This window comes from Pteropus alecto, unplaced genomic scaffold (genome assembly GCF_000325575.1).
Source record: "Pteropus alecto unplaced genomic scaffold, ASM32557v1 scaffold25, whole genome shotgun sequence".
NCBI classification, from domain to species: domain Eukaryota; kingdom Metazoa; phylum Chordata; class Mammalia; order Chiroptera; family Pteropodidae; genus Pteropus; species Pteropus alecto.
In genome coordinates this window covers 32,962,942-32,971,462 of record NW_006441955.1, presented here as the reverse complement: position 1 = coordinate 32,971,462, position 8,521 = coordinate 32,962,942, and positions in this window count along the sequence as shown.

Sequence of the window (8,521 nt, the reverse complement as noted above, 5' to 3'; positions counted from 1 at the left end):
AGAAATCAGATTGCAATTTATTCATTTTATCCCAAAGAGCCCTGGATTTGGTGAGTCCAGGATGAGAGATGAGAAATAAAGTCACACCTTTCTCTTACAGTGTTTAGATTGCTGGAAATCCCTGGTGGGTTACTTAAGTGGTTTATAAGTAGTTTGGTGGTGGTCAGAGAAAAATTAATGGGATTAATTTTTTTCACATAATTTTAAATTTGTAAAAGGTAAAAGTAGTTACTATTTCCATGGAAACCCAATTGTTTTGTTAATTAATTTTTAAATATTTCATGCATATTACACAGATTGGGTTAGATAAGGCAATAGGTATTTTCATGTCATTTGCATATTGTTTAGTTTTGGTCAGTTTACATTTTTCATTATTTTTATTGTGTGGCATATCCATATTTCACAAGAAATAAATCAAGATAAAGCACAACAAAAAGTAGTCCACTGAAATGTAAAAGCATGGGAACAATTACTACAATTCATAATGCTATGTATGTCAAAAATACTAAATGATTCCACAGAGAATCTAAAATGTGACTCTGAACACTAGGGCAAGTAAATTTGTGACTATGACTATCTTGCATAAAAATAAAACAGAAGTTAGGAACTATGACAACAATCACCCAAAACTGGATGGATGGATGGATTGATTGATTGATTTATGACCACTAATCTATTCACCTGATTCCCATTAAGGCTTGAAAGCTTTTAAGCTTTGATCGAGTTTTTTTTTTTTTCAGACCAAGTAAAAAATATTTCTTTTTAGTATGAGATTGAATCACTAAATGAAGACTCTTGAAAATGAGGGTCTTTAGTGGCAGACGAGAGCTGCAAATATGAAATGAGGGTAAACTGAGAAAGGATGCTGTGATGTTCTACTTAAATAAGCATTAACTTATGCTTTTGAAAAAGGTTTATTTTCTAGTTCTATCAGCTAAAAGGGTCTAGAAGTCATGATTTCACAACAGCAAACAGATTTTAGTTTCAAAATTTATTTCTCCATTAAAAAGAAAAAAAGAAAGGCTAATTCCAGATTTTTAGAGAACATATAAAGTGAACCTGGAACATGTTATAGTGCAAGAAAGCAAGAAGGTACTCAAAGACCACTGAGGTCAAATTTTAGGACAATCTAAGCAGCAAGAAAAAAGTAATAGCAATAGGTTATAATACAATGAATTTAAAAAGCCATGTGTCCACAGTAATACTTACAGGCAAAGAGTGAGGGAAGGAGGCAAAAAAGAAAAGCTTTAAAAAAATAACAAGAATGACAACTAGTGGATGTAGACGAAATATTAGACTTGGAAAATTATTTTGCAACTCCCAATGTAATCATTTATTCAGATGAGGATAATCAATTGAGAGGATAAGACCTTTGGGAGTAAGGCTGTTGAAGAATATTTAAATGATCACAAGGTATCATTTAAATATTAGGTATTATCTTAGATTACCTATCGGTTACAAAGACAAAAATATATCTTTACAAAGAGAGATCTGGTGATCACCACTTTAACCAAGTGATCAAACTTAGATCCGTAACAGTGGAAAAATTTGAGATTATGTATCTCCTGATATGATGCATTAAGAAATATGTAATACCACTAATGGAGTATTCCTAGGTAGGGTGAGTGTGAGTTTTAACTTTAATCTCTCATCATCTTTCAGGAGAAATTGATTATTGACTGGTCTGGTTTTTTTTCTTTTGCTGGCTGCTTGTTTATTTCCCACTTGGTGCAAGGCACACGGTTACAGGGAGGCTCGTGTGTGGCTAGGACAGTAAAGAGAGAGACTCAGGTTCCTTTTCGGTATTTTGCTGTTTTGATATTAAAACCCCAACTGCTTCTGCTTGCCGCAGCCTGCCTAGTCTATGGGGTGTGGCGGGGAGGGTGGGGCGGTGGAGTGGCGGGGGGGCGGAAAAGGGCTCAAAAGAGCCTAGTGCCTTTGGAAGTCTGGTGGCTGGTGGTGGCTGGTGTAGCCAGCCACTTAGGATGGGGGCCTGGTGTTGGTTTTGCTGGGCTGTCCACCAGGCTGCTTCCTTGCGGCTTCCGGAGCCAGGTCACAGGTGATCATGCTGCCGGAGGCCTGGGGAGATTGTGAGTGTTCTGTGGCCATGAACGGGACAGTGAACTTCCCGAAGAAAAAGCTCTCCCACCAGTGACCTGGGTCAGCCTTGGGGTACCAGGTTGGTGGGGGATGGCTTCCTCAGGGTAGTTGGCACTTCCACAGAAGCTGTTACTGGAAGTGGAACCCAGGTGGTGCCGGTAGCAGTCATGGAGGGAATGGCTGCCGTGCTCTTGCTTGTGGGCTGGTGAAAACCTCGGCAGCGACCCCTCGTGGGCCTTGGCGCGTGATCACGGGTGGCAGGGATGCGGGCGCTAGGCCCAGGAGCCCATCTGCAGAGGAGACCGTGGGAGGCTGCTCCACGTCGGAGATGCGTGGGGTCTTGACTGGTCTAATTTAAAATTTACACAAAAATTGTGTAGTGTAACAGGAAAAGCACTTTTGTAGTGTAACAGGCAAGGAAAGGGTCAGTCTGGCTCTGCTACTTAGCAGTTGCGTGAGCTGAGGCAACCTACTTCACCCACCAACTTTATAGGGGTAGTCTTGATTAAATGAGATCATATATGGAGACTACTTAAATTACAAACTATTACTACTATACTTCTAAAATGAGAAAAAAGTCGTAGCACTAATGTCAGAAGTAGGCAATGGTTTCAGGTCAGAGACCTGATTAATTCAGGATGACAAGCAAGTGAGTAAAGCAGATTTGAGTAGAAGAGAAAAACAAGCAAAATCTAAAAAGCAATTGACTGAAAGAACACTTAAGCTATCCTAGAAAGCCTGGTGCCAAGGCAGAGATCTTGATATTCTGGATTTCTGGCTTTCCGTTTGTGTGTTCATGCCTAGGACGTATACAGAACTGATTATATAAAGGCATGTGGGGTGTTTTACAAATTACTCCATGTAATTATATTACCTTGACAAAACCAAGCAGGTATTTAACTTACACAAATGCAACTAGGCATGCACGCGCACATAAGAAACAGAAATAACTTAAAAGCCTAGTGTAACCTTTTGCCTCTTACTCTACTCTGTCTCTTATTGAATGTCTTTCAGAGTGAACGTGATGAGGGAGCCAAGTTTACTGTGCCTCAGTTGGACTCAATTTTGCATGCCTTTCATAGTGTATACATCTCACTGTACTGATTCTAGCACGTAAAGATTTGAGATGTCTATACATTTACATCTATGTAAGTCAATATATGCACAATACACATACATATTTGGGGTGTGTGTACAACATAGTTCCTAAATGTAAGCCCATCACTTAAACCTAAGCTCAATCTAAGAGACAGCAATTGTTCCGATGCTGGAGAACAAACCGACTCCTTTGATATAGATAGTATTTCTGTCTCTAATGTATAAGGAAATAAGGCTACAACAAATTAGCAAGCAATCAAAATTGGAATAGGAAAAAAGGCTAGCAAAAAATAAAAAGGAATCCTAATTGGGAAAGAAAAAGTAAAATTGCCATTCTTTGCAGATGGTGTAACCTTACATAAAGAGAACCCTAAAGACAACCAAAAAACCAGACTAACTGATGAATTTAGTAAAGCTGTAGGATATAAAATCAACATATAGAAATCAGTTGCATTTCTATACATTAAGAACACAACAGCTGAAAAAAATAAAGAAAAATATCCCATTTACAATAGCATCAAAAATAATAAAATACTTAAGAGTGAATTTAACCAAGGAAATGAAAGCTCTGTACAATAAAAACTATAAGACTGATAGAAGAAACTGAAGATATACACAAATGGCAAGATATCTATCCTGTGTTCATGGATTGGAAAAATATTTTTTAAATGTCCGTATTACTCAAAGCCATCTATAGATTCAACTCACTACCTATCAAATTTCCAATGGAATTTTTCACAGAAATAGAAAGATCAATCCTAAAATTTATATGGAACCACCAAAGACCCCGAATAATAATCCTGAAAGAGAACAACAAAATGCAGCATCACACTTTCTGATCTCAAATTATATTACAAAGCTATAGTAATTAAAATAGTATCATACTAGTATAAAAATAAACACATAGGCCAATGAAACAGAATAAAGCCCAGAAATAAACCTCTGCATTTATAGTCAAATATTAGAACACTCAATGGGAAAAGGATGTCTCTTCAATAAATGGTGTTAGGAAAACTAAACAATCACATGCAGAAAAATGAAATTGCACCCCTTTCATACACTAGTCACAAAAATTAGCTCAAAATGGATTAAAGATAAGCATAAGATCTGATGCCATAAAACTCCAAGAAGAAAACATAGAAAGCTGCTCACTGACATTGGTCCAGGCAATGATTTTTTAGATATGACATCAAAATCACAAGCAAAAAATATCAAAAATCAACAAGTGGGACGACATCAAACTAAAATGCTGCTGCACAGCAAAACTATCAACAAAATGAAAAGGCAACCTACAGAGTGGGAGAAAATATTTGCAAACCATATCTCAGACTGGGGGTTAATATCCAAAATATATTAAAAGATACTCATACAACTCAGTAGCAAAAAATCAAATAATCTGATTAAAAATGATCAGAGGAACTAGACTTTTTTTCTATTGTCTATTTTGTAATACATATACATAGCCAACAGGTACGTGAAAAGATGTTCGACACCACTAATTATCATGAAAGAGAAATCAAAACCATAATGAGGCATCACTTCGCACCTGTTAGAATGGCTATCATCAAAATAGAAAATTTTAGTGACGATGTAACAGAAAAGGGTAAATTTGTGCACTGTTGGTGAAAATTAAATTAGTTCAGCCATTATGGAAAAATGGTACAGAGGTTTCTCAAAAAAAAAAAAAATTAAAAATAGAACTACCATATTATCCAGCAATTCCACTCCTGGGTATATATCCAGTAGAAATAAAAAAAAAGATATCAAAGAGATCTATGTACTCCCTTATTTATTGCAGCATTACAACAGCCAAGACATGGAAACCACCTGTGTCAGTCAATAGATGAATGGGTTGAGGTCACACACACACACAAATATTACTCAGCTACAAGTAGGAAGACAATCCATTTGCAAAAACATGGATGGCCCCCGAGGACATTATGCTGAGATAAACAGACAGAAAGACAAATACTGTATACTATTACTTACATGTGAAATCTAAAAAAGCCGATCTCATAAAAACAGAGAATGGTGGTTACTAGGGCCTGGGGGATGGGAAAGTTGGAGAGATGTTGTTTAAGGGTCTACACTTCTTATACCAGGAGATAAACAACCCTATATATTTAATGTGCAGTATAGTGATTATAAACAACAAAATTCAAAGTTGCTGCAGAGACTAGATCTTAATTGTTCCCATCATAACAAAAAAAGGAAAAAAAGACATGATACAGATGTTTGCTAATGCTGTAGTGGTAATCATATTGCAATATATCAATGTATCAAATATACACTTTAAACTTACACATTATGTCAATTACAGCTCAATAAAAATAAATTTTGAAAAAGGAAGCATCAAGCCATGACATCAAATGATCCATTATCCCATAAGGTGATGAGCCAAGTTTGTTATAAAACTTTAGTGAAGACAAAAAATGTATTAAACTTATATTAAACTGTTGGACTACAAACAGCAAATGTGTGCCAATGTAGTGGGTGACACATTAAGAAAATGAACTTTTCAATCTTTTTATATTCTGGTAAGAGGACAAAATTGGCCAGATGTACTTTTATAAGTTAAAGAATTTTCAAGGAAAATTATGATTGCATGCAATTTTTGCTTAATTTTTAAATGAGTTTATTGCATAAGATTAAACTTTAGTTACATGCAGATTCACACATTGTGAACTACTCCAAATGCTTCTGAATTATGAAAGTGTCACTATGTATTTACAATTACAATTACATAAAAACATTAGTATATTAGTCTGATTACTCCTTTTACAACTTTAACTCTTGTAGATTTTAGCAAGAATAACATGTGACTACTATATTTTTCAAGCAGATCACATAATATGGATAGGTAATAAGGAAAGTCTTGTCTATTTCCTTTATTTTCATTATTATGTAAATAACTTGGCTTCCTATTTGACTTTTAATAATAGTATGCTGAAATCCATTCTTGTCATTTTTATTACTTTAGCAATAAAGTTTGCTGCTGCAAGACAATTCCTACATAAACATCTTATAATTGCAAAACTGTTTAAATTTCAGATATTGATAGTAATTTAAAAAAATCTTAATCTTTTAAAATTTGAGACTTGTTTTATGGCTAGACATAAATACCAACATTACCTGAAAACTTAGTATAAATGTAAATTCTCAGGCCCCACTCCAGACCAACTGAATCAGAAACTGGGAGTGAGAGAGATATACAAGTCTTTCAAGTGCTTCTGACACACCCTAAAGTTTGAGAACCAGTAGACTACGAAAATTTAGTATTGGCTCATTTCATGGTAGTGAGAAGAGTTAGCATGGTTGTTCGGATGCAGAGATAGAGTTAACAGCAGTTGGGGCGAGGGTTTTTATTATGGTTGTACAAGGAAGCAAGAGAGGAGCTGGGAGCTGAGCATATGAGTGAGTGCGTATGATGTATATGGGAATGAATACTAGGCAGAAAAGGAGAAAAGTGAGGACTGAAAGGCATGAGGGACATATTATTTACTTATTAATAAATATTGATGAAATCACCCCCCAAACTGAAGACCTAAAATACTACCAATAACTACCTTCCAATGTACTCCACCACCATCGTATCATCTACCTCCAGATCAGATAATCACTATCTTAATTTTTGTTCAATATTCTCTTGTTTAAAAAAGAAAAACCTGTTTCATTACATTTATGTTTGATTTGGCTTTCTTTTAAACTTTTAAAAATGTTTTCATCCTGTATATAGTCTTCTTTGATTAACTTCTACATTTTGTTCTTTTGTATTGTTTTCTATAGCTGCCATTGATTTTCATTGCTTTATATTTCACAGTGTAAATATACTATATTTTACTAAACTTTTTTCTTCCATTGATGAGCATTTGGGTTTCCAGTTTTTGCTGTTACAAACAGTGCTATGAACATTCTTGTTTATGACTCTAGGTGCATATGCATAAAGAGTTTCTTTGGGATACAGTACTCGGGTGGAATTGCTGGGTACAAAAGTATGTAAATGTTCAATCTTACAAGATACCAAATTATTTTCTCAAAGTGGTTTTCTTTCTTTATACTACCCACAGCAATTTATACAAATCTCATTGTTCTATCACTACCACTTGAAATGGTCAGAATTCAAAATTTTTGCAAATTTAACGTGTGCCAAATTTCTGCCTTGATTTGTAGTTCCTGATTATTGTTGAGACTGGGTGTTATTGTCCATGTGAAATATATGTTCCTCTTTTGAACTTTTCTATTTTCCTTATTTTTAGAAATTTTTAATGTTAGCTATTATTTTTATTTGTGATATAATCATGCAGTTTGTGCCTTTTTACTTCGTGGTCTTTTGATAAAAAGCTCCTAATTTGATTATCATTGATTTATTCAAATTTCTTGCATTTCAGTGCTGTCTTTTTATGCTTTTGATCTTTGTTTTTAATTCATTTGAAATTTTTATGTATGGTGTGAAACAGAAATTCAATGTTTTTTTTTTCACATGGATAAACAATTTTCCTATGTTTATGGAACATTTTCTTCTTCCTCCACTGAATTATCACATTGCTTTTTTTAAATATCAAAGGTTCAGATGTGCAAAATTCTGTTCCTCGCTCTCTACTGTTGCACTTGTAATATGTACCAACATTAAAATAATTGCTGCACCTTTAGAATTCTGGATATCTGGTAGGACAAATTCCCTCTCCTCCTCTTTGTTCTTCAGGAATTAACTATTCTTTGATTATTCTTTTTGTTCTTCTATATGAATTTTAGAATGAGCTTGTAAAGTTTCACAAAATATTATTGGGATTTTGATTGACGATGTATTGAATCTGAATTAACTGACATACTTCATGAGATATGTCTACATTTACTCATCTTCAATGTCTCCCAGTAAGTAATTTTTACAGGTATAGCGCATCTTATGTTAGACTTATTCATAGGTAACTTGGTTTTGTTGCTATTGTAAAAGTGGTTTTTTAAAAATATTGTTTTCTGTTTGGTGATGGTGCATAGACATGTCATTAACTTCTGTATCTTCATCTTATAAACAGCACTTTAGGTAGACAATGACTGCTAAAAAATTGCAGTCTTTTGTTTTTCTAGGTAGACAATCATATCATCTGCAGAAATAATAACCATTTTATTTCCCCATTTTAATCCTCATATTACTGAGAGTAGCAGAGTCGTGTTGAAAAGCAGTAGTAATGACAGACATTGAATCCTGTCACAATCATCCAAATTTTAAAGGGAATGCTTCCAGTTTCCTCATGGAATGATGACATTTATTTTTTTAAATATTGATACTATTTATCAGTTTAAGGAAACTCCACTCCACAGCAGG